A 24487-nucleotide genomic window follows, 5' to 3' on the forward strand; every position below is an offset into this window, starting at 1 on the left:
CCCCACCTACCTCCACTCACTTCTTCTCACCACTCTCTTTCACACAACCCCATAAACACTCTTCCCTAAAAACCCCTCACCAATCACCTCAATCTCTCTTCCCCACTAAACCTTCACCACTCACATCCACCCACTCTTCCCAATAAACCTACCTCATAAACTCCACCTACCTTCAAAATTCAAAACCAATTTCCCACCCAAACCCACCCATATGGCCGAACCTTAACCCCCCCTCCCTTCCCTATATAAAGCCCTCCTTTCTTCATCAAATTCACACAACACACCCCTCCACACTCTCCTTGGCCGAAACCACATATCCCTCTCCCTCTCCATATTTCTTCTTCTCCTTCTTCTATTCTTTTGTTTATTGCTCGAGGGCGAGCAATATTCTAAGTTTGGTGTGGTAAAAGCATAGTTTTTTTGTTTTTCCATTACCATTGATGGCACCTAAGACCGGAGAATCCTCTAGAAGAGGGAAAGGGAAGATAAAAGCTTCCACATCCGAGTCATGGGAGATGGAAAGGTTCATCTCCAAAGCCCATCAAGACCACTTCTATGATGTTGTGGCCAAGAAGAAGGTGATCCCTGAGGTCCCTTTTAAACTCAAAAGAAATGAGTATCCGGAGATCCGACATGAAATTCAAAGAAGAGGTTGGGAAGTTCTAACAAACCCCATCCAACAAGTCGGCATCTTAATGGTTCAAGAGTTCTATGCCAATGCATGGATCACCAAGAACCATGATCAAAGTAAGAACCCGGATCCAAAGAACTATGTTACAATGGTTCGGGGGAAATACTTGGATTATAGTCCGGAAAATGTGAGGTTGGCGTTCAACTTGCCATACATGGAAGAGAACGCACGCCCCTACACAAGGAGAGTCAACTTTGATCAAAGGTTGGACCAAGTCCTTATGGACATATGTGTAGAAGGAGCTCAATGGAAGATTGACTCCAAAGGCAAGCCGGTTCAACTAAGAAGATTGGACCTCAAGCCTATAGCTAGAGGATGGTTGGAGTTTATTCAATGCTCAATCATTCCCACTAGCAACCGGTCTGAAGTTACTATAGACCGGGCCATCATGATCCATAGCATCATGATTGGAGAAGAGGTGGAAGTTCATGAGATTATACCTCAAGAACTCTACAAGGTGGCTGACAAGTCCTCCACTATGGCAAGGTTAGCCTTTCCTCACCTCATTTGCCACCTATGCAATTCAGCTGGGATTGACATAGAGGGAGATATCCTCATCAAAGAGGACAAGCCCATCACTAAGAAAAAGATGGAGCAAGCAAGAGAGCCCAGTCATGGAGCTCAAGAGGCGCAAGAAGCTCATCACCATGAGATTCCGGAAATGCCTCAAATGCACTTTCCTCCACAAAACTATTGGGAGCACATCAACACCTCCCTAGAAGAATTGAGTTCCAATATGGGACAACTAAGGGTGGAACATCAAGAGCACTCCATCCTGCTGCATGAAATAAGAGAAGATCAAAAAGCAATGAGGGAGGAGCAACAAAGACAAGGAAGAGACATAGAAGAGCTTAAGGACATCATTGGTTCCTCAAGAAGGAAACGCCACCATCACTAAGGTGGATTCATTCCTTGTTCTTGCTTTCTCTGTTTTTCGTTTTCTATGTTATGTGCTTATCTATGTTTGTGCCTTCATTACATGATCATTAGTGGTTAGTAACTTTGTCTTAAAGATATGAATGTCCTATGAATCCATCACCCCTCTTAAATGAAAAATGTTTTAATTCAAAAGAACAAGAAGTACATGAGTTTCGAATTTATCCTTGAACTTAGCTTAATTATATTGATGTGGTGACAATGCTTCTTGTTTTCTGAATGTATGCTTGAACAGTGCATATATCTTTTGAAGTTGTTGTTTAAGAATGTTAAATATGTTGGCTCTTGAAAGAATAATGACTAGGAGACATGTTATTTGATACTCTGAAAAATCATAAAAATGATTCTTGAAGCAAGAAAAAGCAGCAAAGAACAAAGCTTGCAGAAAAAAAAAGGGGGCGAAAAAAAAATAGAAAAAAAAATAGAAAGAAAAAGAAAAAGCAAGCAGAAAAAGCCAATAACCCTTAAAACCAAAAGGCAAGGGCAAAGAAAAAGGATCCCAAGGCTTTGAGCATCAGTGGATAGGAGGGCCTAAAGGAATAAAATCCTGGTCTAAGCGGCTAAACCAAGCTGTCCCTAACCATGTGCTTGTGGCGTGTAGGTGTCAAGTGAAAACTTGAGACTGAGCGGTTAAAGTCAAGGTCCAAAGAAAAAAAAGAGTGTGCTTAAGAACCTTGGACACCTCTAATTGGGGACTTTAGCAAAGCTGAGTCACAATCTGAAAAGGTTCACCCAATTATGTGTCTGTGGCATTTATGTATCCGGTGGTAATACTGGAAAACAAAGTGCTTAGGGCCACGGCCAAGACTCATAAAGAAGCTGTGTTCAAGAATTATCATACTGAACTAGGAGAGTCAATAACACTATTCGAAATCTGAAGTTCCTATAGATGCCAATCATTCTAAACCTCAATGGATAAAGTGAGATGCCAAAACTATTCAAGAGGCAAAAAGCTATAAGTCCCGCTCATATGATTGGAGCCATGTTTCATTGATAGTTTGGAATTTATAGTATATTCTCTTCTTTCTATCCTATTTGATTTTCAGTTGCTTGGGGACAAGCAACAATTTAAGTTTGGTGTTGTGATGAGCGGATAATTTATACGCTTTTTGGCATTGTTTTTAGTATGTTTTTAGTAGGATCTAGTTACTTTTAGGGATATTTTCATTAGTTTTTATGTTAAATTCACATTTCTGGACTTTACTATGAGTTTGTGTGTTTTTCTGTGATTTCAGGTATTTTCTGGCTGAAATTGAGGGACTTGAGCAGAAATCAGATTCAGAGGTTGAAAAAGGACTGCTGATGCTGTTGGATTCTGACCTCCCTGCACTCAAAGTGGATTTTCTGGAGCTACAGAACTCGAAATGGCGCGCTTCCAATTGCGTTGGAAAGTAGACATCCAGGGCTTTCCAGCAATATATAATAGTCCATACTTTGGCCAAGAATAGACGACGTAAACTGGCATTCAACGCCAGCCTTCTGCCCAAATCTGGCGTCCAGCGCCAGAAAAGGATCCAAAACCAGAGTTGAACGCCCAAACTGGCACAGAAACTGGCGTTCAACTCCACAAATGGCCTCTACACGTGCTACACTTAAGCTCAGCCCAAACACACACCAAGTGGGCCCCGGAAGTGGATTTATGCATCAATTACTTACTCATGTAAACCCTAGTGACTAGTTATTATAAATAGGACCTTTTACTATTGTATTAGGCATCTTTTGATCAGTGGTATGCTATCTTAGATCACAATAGGGGGCTGGCCATCTCGGCCATGCCTGGACCTTCACTTATGTATTTTCATACGGTAGAGTTTCTACACTCCATAGATTAAGGTGTGGAGCTCTGCTGTTCCTCAAAGATTAATGCAAAGTACTACTATTTTCTATTCAATTCTTCTTATTTCTTTTCTAAGATATCCATTCGCACCCAAGAACGTGATGAAGGTGATGATTATGTGTGACGCTCATCATCCTTCTCAAATCATGAACGCGTGCCTGACAAACACTTCTGTTCTACATGAATTAAGCTAGAATGAGTATCTCTTAGATCTCCTAACCAGAATCTTCGTGGCGTAAGCTAGAATGATGGCGGCATTCAAGAGAATTCGGAAGGTCTAAACCTTGTCCGTGGTATTCCGAGTAGGATTCAATGATTGAATGACTGTGACGAGCTCCTAACTCGTGATTGCAGGGCGTTAGTGACAGACGCAAAAGGATAGTAAATCCTATTCCGGCATGATCGAGAACCGACAGATGAATAGCCGTGCCGTGACAGGGTGCGTGAGCATATTATTCACTGAGAGGATAAGATGAAGCCATTGACAAGGGTGATGTCTCCAGACGATTAGCCGTGCCGTGACAGGGCATTGGATCATTTTCCCGTGAGATGACCGAAAGTAGCCATTGACAGTGGTGATGTATCACATAAAGCCAGCCATGGAAGGGAGTAAGACTGATTGGATGAAGATATCAGGAAAACAGAGGTTCAGAGGAACGAAAAGCATCTCCATTCGCTTATCTGAAATTCCTACCAATGATTTGCATAAGTATCTCTATCCCTATTCTATTATTTAATTTCGAAAACTCCATTATCACTTTATATCTGCCTGACTGAGATTTGCAAGGTGACCATAACTTGCTTCATACCAACAATCTCCGTGGGATTCGACCCTTACTCACGTAAGGTATTACTTGGACGACCCAGTGCACTTGCTGGTTAGTTGTATCAAAGTTGTGACAATTATGAATTAAGATCAAAGCACCAAGCTTTGGAGCCATTACCAGGGATTGTTCGAGCCTGGACATCACAATTTCGTGCACCAAGTTTTTGGCGCCGTTGCCGGGGATTGTTCGTGTGTGGACAACTGACGGTTCATCTTGTTGCTCAGATTAGGTAATTTTCTTTTTATTTTATTTTAAAAAATTTTTCAAAAATATTTCTAAAATTTTCTCATCTGTTTTCGAAAAAAATAAAAATGTTTTCAAAAATAAATTATTCTATGGCTTCAAAAATTTTTAAGAATGAATTCTAGTGTTTCATGAAATATGTTGAATCATATCTGGCTGTAAAGCCATACCCAAACTACTTTGGGATTGGTATTCAACTAATCACTCCAGCCCATGTAATTATATGTTGCAGCCTGGCTGGCTGTAAAGCCATGTCTAAATTTATTTGGACTGAGGCAGCAATTTGTTATCAAGAGCAAGCTAGTTGGAGTTAATCCACCTGCTACTGTTTCTGATTTACCTGCTGAAGCTTGGCTGGCCATTGGCCATGTCTAGTGTTTTGGACTGGAGCTTTCTTTGAAAGCTTGGCTGGCTAGTGAGCCATGTCTAATTCCTGGACTGAAGCTTTAGACTAACATGGCAAGATTCCTGGAATTCATATTAAAAATTTTGGAATCCTTATTTTTTCTTTTTTCATATAATTTTCGAAAAAAAAAAATCCAAAAAAATTAGAAAATCATAAAAATAAAAAATATTTCATATTTCTTGTTTGAGTCTTGAGTCATATCATAAGTTTGGTGTCAATTGCATGTGCATCTTGCATTTTTCGAAAATTTCATGCATTCATAGTGTTCTTCATGATCTTCAAGTTGTTCTTGGTAAGTCTTCTTGTTTGATCTTGATGATTTTTTGTTTTGTGTCTTTTCATGTTTATCATATGCATTTTTGAATTCTTAGTGCCTAAGCATTAAAGAATTCTAAGTTTGGTGTCTTGCATGTTTTCTTTGCATTAAACATTTTTCAAAAATATGTTCTTGATGTTCATCATGTTCTTCATAGTGTTCTTGGTGTTCATCTTGACATTCATATCATTCATGCATGCATTCATTGTTTTGATCTAAAAATTTCATGCATTGCATAATTTTCATGTGTTTCATAAAAATTTCAAAAATCGAAAAAAAAAATATATCTTTCCTCTTTTCTCTCATCAAATTCGAAAATTTGGATTGACTTTTTCAAAAATTTTTAAAATCAAATTGTTTCTCATGAGTCAAATCAAATTTTCAATTTGAAAATCTTATCTTTTTCAAAATCTTTTTCAAAAATCAAATCTTTTTCAAAATTATTAGTTATTTTCGAAAATTTCAAAAAAAAAATATTTTTCAAAAATCTTTTTCTTATTTTTAATAAAATTTTCGAAAATAACTAATCAATTAATGTTTTGATTCAAAAATTTCAAGTTTGTTACTTGCTTGTTAAGAAAGATTCAAACTTTAAGTTCTAGAATCATATCTTGTGATTTCTTATGAATCAAGTCACTGATTGAGATTTTAAAAATCAGATCTTTTTCAAAACTAATTTCTATCATATCTTTTCAAAAATATCTTCTTATCTTATCTTTTTCAAAATATGATTTCAAAATATCTTTTCTAACTTCCTAACTTCTTATCTTTTCAAAATTTGTTTCAACTAACTAACTAACTTTTTGTTTGTTTCTTATCTTTTTCAAAACCACCTAACTAACTCTCTCTTTCTAATTTTCGAAAATATCTCTCCCCTTTTTCAAAATTTCTTTTTAATTTATTAATTATTTTAATTTTTAAAACTTAATTTTCGAAAATTACTAACAATTTTTCAAAAACCATTTTCAAAAATCACTAACTCCTTTTCAAAAAATAATTTTCGAAAATTCCCTCCTTCTCTCTCATCCTATTCTATTTATTCATTCATATCCTAACATCTCATCTCACATCTCTTCCATTGGTACAGTTGTGTTTCTTCCTTTACATCACATCCTTTATCTCCTTCTTTTCTTCCACTCACAAAGGGATCCCTATACTGTGGTATAAAGGATCTCTATTATTATTATCATTTTTCTGGCCATTCTTCCTTGTCATATGAGCAGGAGCAAGGATAAGAACATTCTTGTGGAAGCAGATCCAGAACCTGAAAGGACTCTGAAGAGAAAATTAAGAGAAGCTAAAATACAACAATCTAGAGATAACCTTTCAGAAATTTTCGAACAGGCAGAGGAGATGGCAGCCGAAAATAATAATAATGTAAGAAAGATGCTTGGTGACTTCACTGCACCTAATTCCAATTTACATGGAAGAAGCATCTCCATTCCTGCCATTGGAGCAAACAACTTTGAGCTGAAACCTCAATTAGTTTCTCTGATGCAGCAGAACTGCAAGTTTCATGGACTTCCATCTGAAGATCCTTTTCAGTTCTTAACTGAATTCTTGCAGATATGTGATACTGTTAAGACCAATGGAATAGATCCTGAAGTCTACAGGCTCATGCTTTTCCCTTTTGCTGTAAGAGACAGAGCTAGATTATGGTTGGATTCTCAACCTAAAGACAGCCTGAACTCTTGGGATAAGCTGGTCACGGCTTTCTTAGCCAAGTACTTTCCTCCTCAAAAGCTGAGCAAGCTTAGAGCTGATGTTCAAACCTTCAGGCAGAAAGAAGGTGAATCTCTCTATGAAGCTTGGGAAAGATACAAACAGTTGACCAAAAAGTGTCCTTCTGACATGCTTTCAGAATGGACCATCCTGGATATATTCTATGATGGTCTGTCTGAGTTATCTAAGATGTCATTGGATACTTCTGCAGGTGGATCCATTCACCTAAAGAAAACGCCTGCAGAAGCTCAAGAACTCATTGACATGGTTGCTAATAACCAGTTCATGTACACTTCTGAAAGGAATCCTGTGAGCAATGGGACGCCTATGAAGAAGGGAGTTCTTGAGGTTGATACTCTGAATGCCATATTGGCTCAGAACAAAATATTGACTCAGCAAGTCAATATGATCTCTCAGAGTCTGCATGGAATGCAAGCTGCATCCAACAGTACTCAAGAGGCTTCTCCTGAAGAAGAAGTCTATGATCCTGAGAACCCTGCAATAGCAGAGGTGAATTACTTAGGTGAACCTTATGGAAACACCTATAACTCAACATGGAGAAATCATCCAAATTTCTCATGGAAGGATCAAAAGCCCCAACAAGGCTTTAATAATGGTGGAAGAAACAGGTTTAGCAATAGCAAACCTTTTCCATCATCAACTCAGCAACAGACAGAGAACTCTGAACAAAATACTTCTAATTTAGCAAATCTAGTCTCTGATCTATCTAAGGCCACTGTAAGTTTCATGAATGAAACAAGGTCTTCCATTAGAAATCTGGAAGCACAAGTGGGCCAGCTGAGTAAAAGGATCACTGAAATCCCTCCTAGTACTCTCCCAAGCAATACAGAAGAGAACCCAAAAGGATAGTGCAAGGCCATTGACATAAGCGCCATGGCCGAACCTCTGAGGAGAGGAGAGGACGTGAATCCCAAGGAGGAGGACCTCCTGGGACGTCCAGTGATCAATAAGGAGCTTCCCTCTGGGGAACCAAAGGACTCTGAGGCTCATCTAGAGACCATAGAGATTCCATTGAACCTCCTTATGCCCTTCATGAGCTCTGATGAGTATTCCTCTTCTGAAGAGAATGAGGATGTCACTGAAGAGCAAACTGCCAAGTTTCTTGGTACAATCATGAAGCTGAATGCCAAATTGTTTGGCATTGATGCTTGGGAAGTTGAACCTCCCTTGTTCATCAATGAACTAAGTGATCTGGATCAACTGACATTGCCTCAGAAGAGACAGGATCCTGGAAAGTTCATAATACCCTGTACCATAGGCACCATGATCTTTAAGGTTCTATGTGACCTTGGTTCAGGAATAAACCTCATGCCCCTCTCTGTGATAGAGAAACTGGAAATCTATGGGGTGCAAGCTGCTAAAATCTCACTAGAGATGGCAGACAGCTCAAGAAAACAGGCTTATGGACAAGTAGAAGATGTATTAATAAAGGTTGAAGGCCTTTACATCCCTGCTGATTTCATAGTCCTGGATACTGGAAAGAAAGAGGATGAATCCATCATCCTAGGAAGACCTTTCCTGGCCACAGCAAGAGCTGTGATTGATGTTGACAGAGGAGAAATATTCCTTCAATGGAATGAGAACTCCCTTGTATTCAAAACTCAAGGATCTCCCTCTGCAACCATGGAGAGGAAGCAGCAAAAGCTTCTCTCCAAGCAGAGTCAACCAGAGCCCCCACAGTCAAACTCTAAGTTTGGTGTTGGGAGGCCACAACCAAACTCTAAGTTTGGTGTTGAACTCCCATATCCAAACTCTAAGTTTGGTGTCGGAGAGTCTCAACAAAGCTCTGCACATCTGTGAGGCTCCATGAGAGCCCACTGTCAAGCTATTGACATTAAAGAAGCGCTTGTTGGGAGGCAACCCAATGTTTATCTAATTCTTATTTTTCATGTTTTCTTAGGTTCATGATCATGTGGAGTCACAAAATAAATATAAAAATTGAAAACGGAATCAAAAAACAGCAGAAGAAAAATCACACCCTGGAGGAGCATCTGTCTGGCATTCAGCGCCAGAACAGAGCATGGTTCTGGCGCTGAACGCCCAAAATGGGCAACTTCTGGGCGATGAACGCCAGAACAGGCATGGTTCTGGCGTTCAACGCCAGAAATGGCACACAGATGGGCGTTGAACGCCCAAAATGGCCACCAACCTGGCGCTGAACGCCTAGAGTTGGGTACAAAGGCATTTTTACATGCCTAATGGTGCAGGGATGTAAATGCCTTGACACCTCAGGATCTGTGGACCCCACAGGATCATCTTAGGATCTGTGGACCCCACAGGATCCACTCAGGATCTGTGGACCCCACAGGATCCACTCAGGATCTGTGGACCCCACAGGATCCCCACCTACCTCCACTCACTTCTTCTCACCACTCTCTTTCACACAACCCCATAAACACTCTTCCCTAAAAACCCCTCACCAATCACCTCAATCTCTCTTCCCCACTAAACCTTCACCACTCACATCCACCCACTCTTCCCAATAAACCTACCTCATAAACTCCACCTACCTTCAAAATTCAAAACCAATTTCCCACCCAAACCCACCCATATGGCCGAACCTTAACCCCCCTCCCTTCCCTATATAAAGCCCTCCTTTCTTCATCAAATTCACACAACACACCCCTCCACACTCTCCTTGGCCGAAACCACATATCCCTCTCCCTCTCCATATTTCTTCTTCTCCTTCTTCTATTCTTTTGTTTATTGCTCGAGGGCGAGCAATATTCTAAGTTTGGTGTGGTAAAAGCATAGTTTTTTTGTTTTTCCATTACCATTGATGGCACCTAAGACCGGAGAATCCTCTAGAAGAGGGAAAGGGAAGATAAAAGCTTCCACATCCGAGTCATGGGAGATGGAAAGGTTCATCTCCAAAGCCCATCAAGACCACTTCTATGATGTTGTGGCCAAGAAGAAGGTGATCCCTGAGGTCCCTTTTAAACTCAAAAGAAATGAGTATCCGGAGATCCGACATGAAATTCAAAGAAGAGGTTGGGAAGTTCTAACAAACCCCATCCAACAAGTCGGCATCTTAATGGTTCAAGAGTTCTATGCCAATGCATGGATCACCAAGAACCATGATCAAAGTAAGAACCCGGATCCAAAGAACTATGTTACAATGGTTCGGGGGAAATACTTGGATTTTAGTCCGGAAAATGTGAGGTTGGCGTTCAACTTGCCATACATGGAAGAGAACGCACGCCCCTACACAAGGAGAGTCAACTTTGATCAAAGGTTGGACCAAGTCCTTATGGACATATGTGTAGAAGGAGCTCAATGGAAGATTGACTCCAAAGGCAAGCCGGTTCAACTAAGAAGATTGGACCTCAAGCCTATAGCTAGAGGATGGTTGGAGTTTATTCAATGCTCAATCATTCCCACTAGCAACCGGTCTGAAGTTACTATAGACCGGGCCATCATGATCCATAGCATCATGATTGGAGAAGAGGTGGAAGTTCATGAGATTATACCTCAAGAACTCTACAAGGTGGCTGACAAGTCCTCCACTATGGCAAGGTTAGCCTTTCCTCACCTCATTTGCCACCTATGCAATTCAGCTGGGATTGACATAGAGGGAGATATCCTCATCAAAGAGGACAAGCCCATCACTAAGAAAAAGATGGAGCAAGCAAGAGAGCCCAGTCATGGAGCTCAAGAGGCGCAAGAAGCTCATCACCATGAGATTCCGGAAATGCCTCAAATGCACTTTCCTCCACAAAACTATTGGGAGCACATCAACACCTCCCTAGAAGAATTGAGTTCCAATATGGGACAACTAAGGGTGGAACATCAAGAGCACTCCATCCTGCTGCATGAAATAAGAGAAGATCAAAAAGCAATGAGGGAGGAGCAACAAAGACAAGGAAGAGACATAGAAGAGCTTAAGGACATCATTGGTTCCTCAAGAAGGAAACGCCACCATCACTAAGGTGGATTCATTCCTTGTTCTTGCTTTCTCTGTTTTTCGTTTTCTATGTTATGTGCTTATCTATGTTTGTGCCTTCATTACATGATCATTAGTGGTTAGTAACTTTGTCTTAAAGATATGAATGTCCTATGAATCCATCACCCCTCTTAAATGAAAAATGTTTTAATTCAAAAGAACAAGAAGTACATGAGTTTCGAATTTATCCTTGAACTTAGCTTAATTATATTGATGTGGTGACAATGCTTCTTGTTTTCTGAATGTATGCTTGAACAGTGCATATATCTTTTGAAGTTGTTGTTTAAGAATGTTAAATATGTTGGCTCTTGAAAGAATAATGACTAGGAGACATGTTATTTGATACTCTGAAAAATCATAAAAATGATTCTTGAAGCAAGAAAAAGCAGCAAAGAACAAAGCTTGCAGAAAAAAAAAAGGGGGCGAAAAAAAAAATAGAAAAAAAAATAGAAAGAAAAAGAAAAAGCAAGCAGAAAAAGCCAATAACCCTTAAAACCAAAAGGCAAGGGCAAAGAAAAAGGATCCCAAGGCTTTGAGCATCAGTGGATAGGAGGGCCTAAAGGAATAAAATCCTGGTCTAAGCGGCTAAACCAAGCTGTCCCTAACCATGTGCTTGTGGCGTGTAGGTGTCAAGTGAAAACTTGAGACTGAGCGGTTAAAGTCAAGGTCCAAAGAAAAAAAAGAGTGTGCTTAAGAACCTTGGACACCTCTAATTGGGGACTTTAGCAAAGCTGAGTCACAATCTGAAAAGGTTCACCCAATTATGTGTCTGTGGCATTTATGTATCCGGTGGTAATACTGGAAAACAAAGTGCTTAGGGCCACGGCCAAGACTCATAAAGAAGCTGTGTTCAAGAATTATCATACTGAACTAGGAGAGTCAATAACACTATTCGAAATCTGAAGTTCCTATAGATGCCAATCATTCTAAACCTCAATGGATAAAGTGAGATGCCAAAACTATTCAAGAGGCAAAAAGCTATAAGTCCCGCTCATATGATTGGAGCCATGTTTCATTGATAGTTTGGAATTTATAGTATATTCTCTTCTTTCTATCCTATTTGATTTTCAGTTGCTTGGGGACAAGCAACAATTTAAGTTTGGTGTTGTGATGAGCGGATAATTTATACGCTTTTTGGCATTGTTTTTAGTATGTTTTTAGTAGGATCTAGTTACTTTTAGGGATATTTTCATTAGTTTTTATGTTAAATTCACATTTCTGGACTTTACTATGAGTTTGTGTGTTTTTCTGTGATTTCAGGTATTTTCTGGCTGAAATTGAGGGACTTGAGCAGAAATCAGATTCAGAGGTTGAAAAAGGACTGCTGATGCTGTTGGATTCTGACCTCCCTGCACTCAAAGTGGATTTTCTGGAGCTACAGAACTCGAAATGGCGCGCTTCCAATTGCGTTGGAAAGTAGACATCCAGGGATTTCCAGCAATATATAATAGTCCATACTTTGGCCAAGAATAGATGACGTAAACTGGCATTCAACGCCAGCCTTCTGCCCAAATCTGGCGTCCAGCGCCAGAAAAGGATCCAAAACCAGAGTTGAACGCCCAAACTGGCACAGAAACTGGCGTTCAACTCCACAAATGGCCTCTACACGTGCTACACTTAAGCTCAGCCCAAACACACACCAAGTGGGCCCCGGAAGTGGATTTATGCATCAATTACTTACTCATGTAAACCCTAGTGACTAGTTATTATAAATAGGACCTTTTACTATTGTATTAGGCATCTTTTGATCAGTGGTATGCTATCTTAGATCACAATAGGGGGCTGGCCATCTCGGCCATGCCTGGACCTTCACTTATGTATTTTCATACGGTAGAGTTTCTACACTCCATAGATTAAGGTGTGGAGCTCTGCTGTTCCTCAAAGATTAATGCAAAGTACTACTATTTTCTATTCAATTCTTCTTATTTCTTTTCTAAGATATCCATTCGCACCCAAGAACGTGATGAAGGTGATGATTATGTGTGACGCTCATCATCCTTCTCAAATCATGAACGCGTGCCTGACAAACACTTCTGTTCTACATGAATTAAGCTAGAATGAGTATCTCTTAGATCTCCTAACCAGAATCTTCGTGGCGTAAGCTAGAATGATGGCGGCATTCAAGAGAATCCGGAAGGTCTAAACCTTGTCCGTGGTATTCCGAGTAGGATTCAATGATTGAATGACTGTGACGAGCTCCTAACTCGTGATTGCAGGGCGTTAGTGACAGACGCAAAAGGATAGTAAATCCTATTCCGGCATGATCGAGAACCGACAGATGAATAGCCGTGCCGTGACAGGGTGCGTGAGCATATTATTCACTGAGAGGATATGATGAAGCCATTGACAAGGGTGATGCCTCCAGACGATTAGCCGTGCCGTGACAGGGCATTGGATCATTTTCCCGTGAGATGACCGAAAGTAGCCATTGACAGTGGTGATGTATCACATAAAGCCAGCCATGGAAGGGAGTAAGACTGATTGGATGAAGATAGCAGGAAAACAGAGGTTCAGAGGAACGAAAAGCATCTCCATTCGCTTATCTGAAATTCCTACCAATGATTTGCATAAGTATCTCTATCCCTATTCTATTATTTAATTTCGAAAACTCCATTATCACTTTATATCTGCCTGACTGAGATTTGCAAGGTGACCATAACTTGCTTCATACCAACAATCTCCGTGGGATTCGACCCTTACTCACGTAAGGTATTACTTGGACGACCCAGTGCACTTGCTGGTTAGTTGTATCGAAGTTGTGACAATTATGAATTAAGATCAAAGCACCAAGCTTTGGAGCCATTACCAGGGATTGTTCGAGCCTGGACATCACAATTTCGTGCACCATAAATCTTAGTCAGGCAGATTCAAATGGTTATGAGTCTTGATAATTAAAATATAAATAAAACATAAAATAAAATAAAGTTACTTATGTAATTCATTGGTGGGAATTTCAGATAAGCGTCTGGAGATGCTTTGTTGCTTCTGAACCTCTGCCTTCCTATTGCCTTATTTCAACCATGCGTGTTCCCTTCCATGGCAAGCTGTAGGATCCTCTCAGTGAAAATGGTCCTCTACGATTTCTGCACAGCTAATCAACTGTCAGATTTCTCGTCTCGGATGAAAAATACCAGGTACAGCTACCGCATGGCTAATCATCTGTCGGTTCCCACTAGCATCAGAATAGGATCCATTGATCCTTTTGCACACTGTCACTGTGCCCAACATTCGCAGGTTTGAAACTCTTCACAGTCATCCCTTCCCAAATCCTACTCGAAATACCACAGACAAGGTTTAGATTTTTCGGATCCCAAGAATGCTGCCAATGGTTCTAGCCTATACCACGAAGATATTAATCTCATGGACTCGGTCCGTGTATTAGATATCCAAGAGAATATACTCCAGCTGTCGTCCAATGACTACGTTGAACATCATGTAGACCGCTTGTGGTTGTCAGGCACGCGGATCTTGGCTAAGCGAGTAACGAAGATAGTGGGTGATTGTCACGGGTCACCCCTTCATTCTGACTTAACTAAATTAAGTACAAGAGTATATCTTGGAGAATAAGTAGGCGTGAATTGAAGGAAAAACAATAGTACTTGCATTAATTCATGAAGAACAGCAGAGCTGCACACCTTAATCTATGGGGTGTAGAAACTCCACCGCAGAAAATACATAAGTGAAAGAAGGTCTAGGCATGGCCGTGAGGCCAGCCTCCAAATGTAAACAATAGTCTAAGGTCTCAGGACTAAACATCCAAAGATTGTCAAAAAGACTCAAAGTATATCTCTAAATGTAGTTTTTATACTAAACTAGTAACCTAGGGTTACAAAAAATGAGTAACTAAGTGCAGATAGTGCAGAAATCCACTTCTGGGGCCTACTTGGTGTGTGCTTGGGCTGAGTATTGAAGCTTTTTCGTGCTTAGGCTGTTCTAGGAGTTAAACGCCAGCTTTGGTGCCAGTTTGGGCATTTTACGCTAGAAAGTTTTAGGCTGACTTTGAACGCAAGTTTGGTCCATCAAATCTCGGGCAAAGTATGGACTATTATATATTTCTGAAAAGCTCCGGATGTCTACTTTCCAACACAATAAAGAGCGTGCCAATTCGGCTTCTGTAGCTCTAGAAAATCCACTTCGAGTGCAGGAGGGTCAGAATCCAACAGCATCTGCAGTCCTTTTTCAGCCTCTGAATAAGATTTTTGCTCAGGTCCCTCAATTTCAGCCAGAAAATACCTGAAATCACAGAAAAACACACAAACTCATAGTAAAGTCCAGAAATGTGATTTTTGAATAAAAATATAATAAAAAGTAGCTAAAACATACTAAAAACTATGTAAAAATAATACCAAAAAGGGTATAAATTATCCGCTCATCACAACGCTAAACTTAAATTGTTGCTTGTCCCAAGCAACTAAAATCAAAATAGGATAAAAAGAAGAGAAAATACAATAAATTTCAAATATCAATGAAGCTCATTTCTAATTAGATGAGCGGGGCTAGTGGCTTTTGCTTCTGAATAGTTTTGGCATCTCACTTTATCCTTTAAAGTTCAGGATGATTGGCATCTATAGGAGCTCAGAATTCAGATAGTGTTATTGATTCTCCTAGTTCAGTATGTTGATTCTTGAACACAGCTACTTTATGAGTCTTGGCCGTGACCCTAAGCATTTTGTTTTCCAGTATTACCACCGGATACATAAATGTCATAGACACATAACTGGGTGAACCTTTTCAGATTGTGACTCAGCTTTGCTAAAGTCCCCAGTTAGAGGTGCCCAGAGCTCTTAAGCACACTCTTTTTGCTTTGGACCACGACTTTAATCGCTCAGTCTCAAGCTTTTCACTTGACACCTTCACGCCACAAGCACATGGTTAGGGACAACTTGGTTTAGCCGCTTAGGCAAGATTTTATTCCTTTGGGCCCTCCTATCCATTAATGCTCAAAGCCTTGGATCCTTTTTACCCTTGCCTTATGGTTTAAAGGGCTATTGGCTTTTTCTGCTTGCTTTTTCTCTTTTTTTTCGCCATTTTTTTCACAAGCTTTGTTCTTCACTACTTTTTCTTGCTTCAAGAATCAATTTTATGATTTTTCAGATCATCAATAACATTTTTCCTTTTTCATTATTCTTTCAAGAGCCAAAAATTTTAACATTCATAAACAACAATATAAAAAATATACAATGTTCAAGCATTCATTCAGAAAACAAAAAGTATTGCCACCACATTACATAATTAGATTATTCTCAAGATATAATTCAAAATTCATGTACTTCTTTTTCTTTTTCAGAAAATAAACTTTTTATTTAAGAAAGGTGAAGGATTCATAGGACATTCATAGCTTTAAGACATAGACATTAGACACTAATGATCATATAATAAAGACACAAACATAGATAAAACATAAAGCATAGAAATCGAAAAACAGAAAAATAAGAACAAGGAAATTAAAGAACGGGTCTACCTTAGTGATGACGGCTAGTTCTTCTTCTTGAAGATCTTATGGAGTGCTTGAGCTCCTCTATGTCTCTTCCTTGCCTTTGCTGCTCCTCTCTCATGGGCTTTTGGTCCTATATGATTTCATGGAGGATGATGGAGTGCTCTTGGTGCTCCACTCTTAGTTGCTCCATATTAGAACTCAAATCTCCTAAAGAGGTGTTGAGTTGCTCCCAATAGTTATGTGGAGGAATATGCATCCCTTGACGCATTTCAGGGATTTCATGATGAGGAATTTCCTCATGCTCTTGTTGAGGTCCATGAGTGGGCTCTCTTGTTTGCTCCATCCTCTTCTTAGTGATGGGCTTGTCCTCTTAAATGAGGGTGTCTTCCTCTATGACAACTCCAGCTGAATTGCATAGGTGACAGATGAGATGAGGGATGGCTAACCTTGCCAAAGTGGAAGGCTTGTCAGCCACCTTGTATAGTTCTAGAGATATGATCTCATGAACATCTACTTCCTCTCCAATCATGATACTATGGATCATGATAGCCCGGTCTATAGTAACTTTAGACCGGTTACTAGTAGGAATGATAGAGCGTTAGATGAACTCCAACATCCCCTAGCCACGGGTTTGAGGTCAGGCCTTCTTAATTGAACCGACTTGCCTCTTGAGTCTCTCTTCCATTGAGCTCCTTTCACATAGATGTCCATGAGGACTTGGTACAACCTTTGATCAAAATTGACTCTTCTAGTGAAAGGATGAAGTCTCCTCTCATGATTGGCAAGTTGAATGCCAACCTCACAGTTTCCGGACTGAAATCCAAGTATTTCCTCCGAACTATTGTGAGCCAATTCTTTGGGTTCGGCTTCACACTTTGATCATGGTTCTTAGTGATCCATGCATTAGCATAGAACACTTGAACCATTAAGATCCCGACTTGTTGGATGGGGTTGGTGAAAGATTCCCAACCTCTTCTTTGAATCCCACGTCGGATCTCCCGATATTCACTCTTTTTGAGCATGAAGGGGACCTCGGGGATCACCTTTTTCTTGGCCACAACATCATAGAAGTGGTCTTGATGGACCTTTGAGATGAATCTCTCCATCTCCATCCCCATCTCCATCTCTTCATAGAGGTTTCTCCGGCTTTAGGTGCCATTAATGGTTATGGAATAAATAAAAAGTAGAGATTTTTCCACACCAAACTTAAAATATTTGCTCATCCTCGAGCAAAAGAGAAAAGAAAGGAGGAGAAGAAGAAGAAATAGAGGAGATGGAGGTGAGAAGTGGGTTCGGCCACGGGGGTAAGTGTGTATGATGTGTGAAATGGAAGGTGGTAAGGAGGGGTATTTATAGGGTAAGAGAGAGAGAGAGAGAATTCGGTTATGAAGGGGTGGGTTTGGGAGGGAAATGGTTTGAATTTAAATGGTGAGGTAGGTGGGATTTTATGATGGATGGATGCGAGTGGTGAAGAGAGTATGGAGAAGAGGGTAGGATTTGATAGGTGAATGGTGTTTGGGGAAGAGGTATTGATTGGATTGGTCAAGGGTGTTTGGGGAAGAGTGTTATGGAAAGATGTGAAGAGAAGAGAAGAAGAGGTGGGGTAGGTGGGGATCTTGTGGAGTCCATAGATCCTGAGGTGTCAAGGAATTCTGCTCCCTGCACCATTCTGGCATTTAAACACCCTCTGTGTGGCAATTCTGGCGTTTAACGCCAGCTCTGCTACCTTCCCTGGCATTAAACGCCAGTCTGCTGCCCCTTTCTGGCGTTTAACGCCAGCCAGACACCCTTTTCTGGCGTTAAACGCCAGTCTTTCTGCCATTTCTGGCGTTTAATGCCAGTCAGACGCCAGACACCCTTTTCTGGCGTTAAACGCCCAGAATGCTGCCAGACTGGGCGTTAAATGCCCATTCTGCTATCCTTACTGGCGTTTAAACGCCAGTAAGCCTGTCCTCCAGGGTGTGTTATTTTTAATGTTGTTTTTGATTCTGCTTTAATTCTGCAGTTATTTTTGTGACTCCACATGATCATCTACCTAAAGAAAACATAAAATAACAATAGAAAAATAAATATTAAATAACATTGGGTTGCCTCCCAATAAGCACTTTTTTAATGTCAACAGCTTGACAGTGAGCTCTTAGAGAGCCTCATAGAGATTCAGAGCTTAATGGTGGCCTCCCAACACCAAACTTAGAAGTAGAGTGTGGGGGTTCTGTTTGACTCTGTATTGAGAGAAGCTTTTCATGCTTCCTCTCCATGGTTATAGATGGATGATAAACCCATATTTTATTATGTATTTTGTGCTCAATTTAAGTGATTTATTCAATCCTTCACCCACTTATTCATGTGAAATTGCATGGTTTTACTTTCCCTTCCTTATTATGTGATATATGTGAAAAACAGGTTTCCTATGCTTTAAAAATAGTTATTTTAAATTACTTTTTATTACCATTCGACGCCGTGATTTGTGTGTTAAGTATTTTCAGATCTCCTAAGGCAGGGATGATTTAAAAGATGGAAAGGAAACATACAAAAATGGAAGGAAAGCACAAAATGGAGTTTTTGAAGAAACTGGCAGCGACGCGAACGCATGGACGACGCGGCCGCATGCCTAGCGCGAAAAGGCAGCGACGCGAATGCGTGACTGACGCAGACGCGTGCCTTGAGCAGAATGCAAATAACGCGTACGCGTGACCAAAGCGAACGCCTGACAAGGAAAACTCCCAGATGACGCGACGGCGTGACCCACGCGGACGCGTGACAGACGCCACATGCAGCAACTGCAGAAAACGCTCCCAGCGATTTCTGAAACCCTTTTTGGCCCAGATCCAAGTCTAGAAAGCACAGATTAGAGGTTATAAAGTGGGGGAATGCATCCATTCATGGGGATGTATTCAATTATTCACTTTTCATAATTTAGATGTAGTTTTTAGAGGGAGAGGTTCTCTCCTCTCTCTCTTAGGTTTTAGGATTAGGATTTCTTATTATTTCAACTTCCTCTCAGGTTCAATATTCCTTTTACTTTATATTTCTCTTTTACTTTCAGATACTTCAATGCTTTTATTTAATTACTTATGTTGCCAAATTGGCTTATGAACCATTCATGTTAGGATTTTCTTTATTTAATATAAATTGAGGTATTTCAGATTTATGATTCTTATTTAGATTTTTGTATTCTTGGCTTTAATTGATTAACTGGAGGCTCTTGAGTTATCAAACTTATCATGATTGTTGATTAATTTCTCTAATTAACTGGAATTCCACTAACTCTAGTCTTTCCTTAGGAGTTGGCTAGGACTTGGGAATCTAATTAATTAGTCCACTTGACTTTCCCTTGCTTTCGTAAAGGTTAACTAAGTGGGATTAAACTTAATTCTCATAAGTATAACTAAGATAGGACTTCTGAATTTTCATACCTTGCCAATAGTTTTATTAGATATCAATTTATTAATTCCTGCAATTTATTTTCCTTATTCAACCCTTTCCAAACCCAAAAATACTGTTTTCTATAACTAATAATAAGAACACCTCCCTGCAATTCCTTGAGAAGACGAGCCGATGTTTGAATACTTCGGTTTATAAATTTTATTGGGTGTGTTACTTGTGACAACCAAAACGTTTGTAAGAAAGGATGATTACTCGGTTTAGAAACTATACTTGCAACGAAAATTTATTCTGAATTCTAAACCGTCAAGCATCCGTTCTTCAATGAAGATCCTTGAGCCTTAAACACAAGGTAGTCCTCATTCAATTGAAGGACTAACTCTCCATTGTCCACATCAATCACAGCTTTTACTGTGGCTAGGAAGGGTCTTCCAAGGATGATGGATTCATCTTCATCCTTCCCAATGTCTAGGATTATGAAATCAGCAAGGATGTACAGGCCTTCAACCTTCACTAAGACATCCTCTACAAGTCCATAAGCCTGTTTCCTTGATTTGTCTGCCATCTCTAGTGAGATTCTTGCAGCTTGTACCTCAAAGATCCCTAGTTTCTCCATTACAGAGAGTGGCATGATGTTTATTCCTGACCCCAAGTCACACAGAGCCTTCTCAAAAGTCATGGTGCCTATGGTACAGGGTACTAAGAAATTTCCAGGATCCTGTTTCTTCTAAGGTAATTTCAATTGAACCAGATCATTCAGTTCATTGATGAGCAATGGAGGTTCATCCTCCCAAGTCTCATTACCAAATAACTTGGCATTCAGCTTCATGATTACTCTTAGATACTGAGCAACTTGCTCTTCAACAATGTCTTCATCCTCTTCAGAGGAAGAATACTCATCAGAGCTCATGAATGGCAACAGTAAGTTTAGTGGACTCTCTATGGTCTCTGTATGAGCCTTAGATTCCTTTGGTTCCTCATTAGGGAACTCCTTGGTGGCCAGTGGATATCCATTGAGGTTTTCCTCATTGGAAATCAATGCCTTTTGACTCTCTCCAGGTTCAGCCATGTGGGGTATATTGATGGCCTTGCACTCTCTTTTTGGATTCTCTTTTGTATTGCTTGGGAGAGTACTTGGAAGGAGTTTAGTAACTCTTTACTCAGCTGACACTGGTGCCTCCAAATTTCTAATGGAGGACCTTATTTCAGTCATGAAACTTTGAGTGGTCTTAGATAGATTAGAGATTATGGTTGCCAAGTCAGAGAGGCTCTGTTTAGAATTCTCTGTCTGTTGCTGAGAAGATGATGGAAAAGGCTTGCTATTGCCAAACCTATTTTTCCCACCATTATTATTATTAAAGCCTTGATTAGGCATCTGCTGATCCTTCCATGAGAGATTTAGATGATTCCTCTACGAAGGATTGTAAGTGTTTCCATAGGATTCTCCCATGTAATTCACTTCTTCCATTCCAGGATTCTCAGGATCATAAGCTTCTTCTTCAGAGGAAGCTTCTTTAGTACTGCCGGATGCAGCTTGCATTCCAGTCAGACTCTGAGAAATCATATTGACTTGCTGAGTCAATATTTTATTCTGAGCCAATATGGCATTCAGAGTATCAATCTCAAAAACTCCTTTCTTCTGAGTTATCTCATTATTCACAGGATTTCTTTCAGAAGTGTACATGAACTAGTTATTTGCAACCATTTTAATGAGTTCCTGGGCTTCTTCAGGCGTCTTTTTCAGATGAAGAGATCCACCAACAGAGTGGTCCAATGACATCTTGGACAATTTAGACAGACCATCATAGAATATACATAAGATACTCCATTCTGAAAGCATGTCAGAAGGACACCTTCTGATCAATTGCTTGTATCTTTCCCAAGCTTCATAGAGGGATTCACCTTCCTTTTGTATGAAGGTTTGGACTTCCACTCTAAGCTTGCTCAACTTTTGAGGTAGAAAGAATTTGGCCAAGAAAGCATTGACCAACTTTTTCCAAGAGTTCAAGCTTTCTTTAGGTTGTGAGTCCAACCATATTCTAGCTCTGTCTCTTACAGCAAAGGGGAAAAGTATAAGTCTATAGACCTCAGGATTAACCTCATTGGTCTTGATAGTATCACAGATTTGCAAGAATTCAACTAAGAACTGATGAGGATCTTCCAATGGAAGTCCATGAAACTTGCAATTCTGCTGCATTAGAGAAACTAATTGAGGCTTAAGCTCAAAGTTGTTTGCTACAATTGAAGGAATTGAGATACTTCTTCCATAGAAATCAGAAGATGGTGCAGTAAAGTCACCAAGCATCTTCCTTGCACCTCCACCATTGTTATTGGGTTCGGCTGCCATGTCTTCTTCTTTTTTGAAAATTTCTGTAAGGTCCTCTCCAGAGTGTTGTGCTTTAGCTTCTCTTAGCTTCCTCTTTAGAGTCCTTTCAAGTTCAGGATCAGCTTCAACAAGAATGTCCTTATCCTTGTTTCTGCTCATATGAAAAAGAAGAGAACAGAAAAGAAGAGGAATCCTCTATGTCACAGTATAGAGATTCCATTATGTGAGTAGAAGAATAGAAGAATGAAGTAGAGAGAGAATAAGAAGAATTCGAACACAGAGAGAGGGAGAGGGTTCGAATTTTAAGAAGAAGAGAAGTGTTAGTAATTAAATAAAATAAATAGAAAGAGATGAGAGAGAGAAGAAATTTGAATTTTAAAAAGAGGGAGAAGAAAAATATTTTTATTTTTAATTAATTAATTAAGTTAGAATTCGAAAATTAAGAAAAAAAATGAAAGTCATATGAAAACTAAATAAATTAATTAATTAAAAATATTTTTGAAAAAAGTTGTTAGTTGGTTTTCGAAAATTAGAGAGAGAAAAAAATAGTTAGGTGGTTTTGAAAAAGATAAGAAATAGTAAACTTTTAAAATCAAACAAAAAAATCAAGTGGTTAATTGAAAAAGATTTGAAAATCAATTTTGAAAAGATAAGAAGTTAGAAAAGATTTTGAAATTGAATTTTGAAAAAGATATGATTTGAAATTTATTTTGAAAAATATTGAAAAGGAAATTAAAAAGATTTGATTTTTGAAATTAAAGTTGATGACTTGACTAACAAGAAACTAAAAGATATGATTCTAGAATTTAAAGATTGAACCTTTCTTAATAGGCAAGCAACAACTTAAAATTTTTGACTCAAAACATTAAATATTAGCATTAATTTCAAAAATATGAAACAAAAATAAGAAAAAGATTTTGAAAAATTTTAAGAAAGAATTTTCGAAAAACATGAAAGAAAAATGAAAAAGATTTGAAAAGATAAAATTTTTAAATTGAAATTTTGACTTGACTAATAAGAAACAACTAAATTTTAAAACTTTTTGGCTAAATCAACCCAAAATTTCGAACTTTTTGAGTGAGATAAGGGAAAGATATTATTTGGGTTAAGTTCGATTTTGGTCCCTAACGTAGGGGTCGAAAATTTGTTTCGTCCCCAACTTTTTTTTTTGCTATAAAATGGTCCCCAAAGTTTCAGTTTATTTTAAAATTGTCTTTTGGACGAAAATACCCCTCTCTCCCCTCTTCTTCCTTAACACCCATCTTCTTCCTCAATGTTAACCAGAAACAGATGCACAAATGCAGAAGAACAACAATGGATCTAAGCAGCATCAAAATTCCAAATTCAAGCCAAATCAGAAGTAGAAATTCACTTAATCAACATAGCATGACAAAAATCAGAATAAGAAACAAAAGCAAAATAGAAGCAGAAGCAGAAACAACACCAATGAACTCAGAACTCAGAAAAATCATCATCATCATAACTTAGAACTTAGAAAAATCATCATCTAAACTCAAACAAACAACAATAAAAACAACAAGAAATAGAAGAACAACAATAATAGAAGAACAACAACCCAGAACTCAAAATCATCGTCATCATCAAAACTTAGAACCCAAAATCAGAAAAACAAAAACCCATAACTTAGAACTCAATGGATAATGGAATCAAAAGAAAAACAACAACACAGAAACCAGATTGATAATCATAAGCATGCAGAAGCAGCAGAACCAGAAGAAACCACAAGAAACCAGAAACCAGAAACCGGCGAGGAGCAGCGACCCCGGCGGCGGAGCGAAGAGCGGCGGCGTCCGTGAAGACCGGTGGCGGCGGCGAGGACCCTTCCCCTTCTCCCTCTTCTTCCCGAAACCCCCCTCCCCCCTCTTCTCCTTTCGCGTTCCCTTCCCCCTTTCCCCGAGGAGCAGAGCAGCGGCGGCAGCAAAGAGCGGCGGCGACAGCGAAGAGCGGCAGCAGTAATGAAGACCAGTGGCGGCGGCGAGGAGAGTAGAAGAAGAAGAAGAAGAAGAAGAAGAAGAAGAAGAAGAAGAAGAAGAAAAAGAAAAAGAAGGTGGTGGTGGTGCGGTGGTGCGGTGGTCCCCCTTCCCTCCCCCTCCCCCTTCCTCCCCCCTCCCCCCTTTTTCTCGCGCCCCCTACTTTCTTTCTCTCCCCACCCTCTTCTCGTATCCCTTTCTTTCTTCTTTTTTTTTATTTATTTTATTTTATAATTTTTTAATGAGGGGTAATTTGGTAATAAAAAAATAAATTGGTAAAAAGAACGATTTTAAAACAAACTAAAACTTTTGGGATCATTTTGTAGCAAAAAAAAGTTGGGGACGAAACAAATTTTCAACCCCTACGTTAGGGACCAAAATCGAACTGAACCCATATTATTTTTTAT

General features: G+C 39.4%; 1 non-coding gene across 1 annotated transcript; it reads left to right on the forward strand.

Annotated features, from left to right (window-relative positions):
- The first annotated feature begins 21597 nt into the window (after positions 1-21597).
- LOC112731328 (small nucleolar RNA R71) lies at positions 21598-21705 on the forward strand. Its single transcript, XR_003167111.1, has one exon. It is a non-coding gene; the product is annotated as a small nucleolar RNA R71 (small nucleolar RNA).
- Positions 21706-24487: the final 2782 nt, after the last annotated feature.

The sequence above is a fragment of the Arachis hypogaea genome, chromosome 12 (assembly GCF_003086295.3).
Source record: "Arachis hypogaea cultivar Tifrunner chromosome 12, arahy.Tifrunner.gnm2.J5K5, whole genome shotgun sequence".
In the NCBI taxonomy this organism is placed as follows: domain Eukaryota; kingdom Viridiplantae; phylum Streptophyta; class Magnoliopsida; order Fabales; family Fabaceae; genus Arachis; species Arachis hypogaea.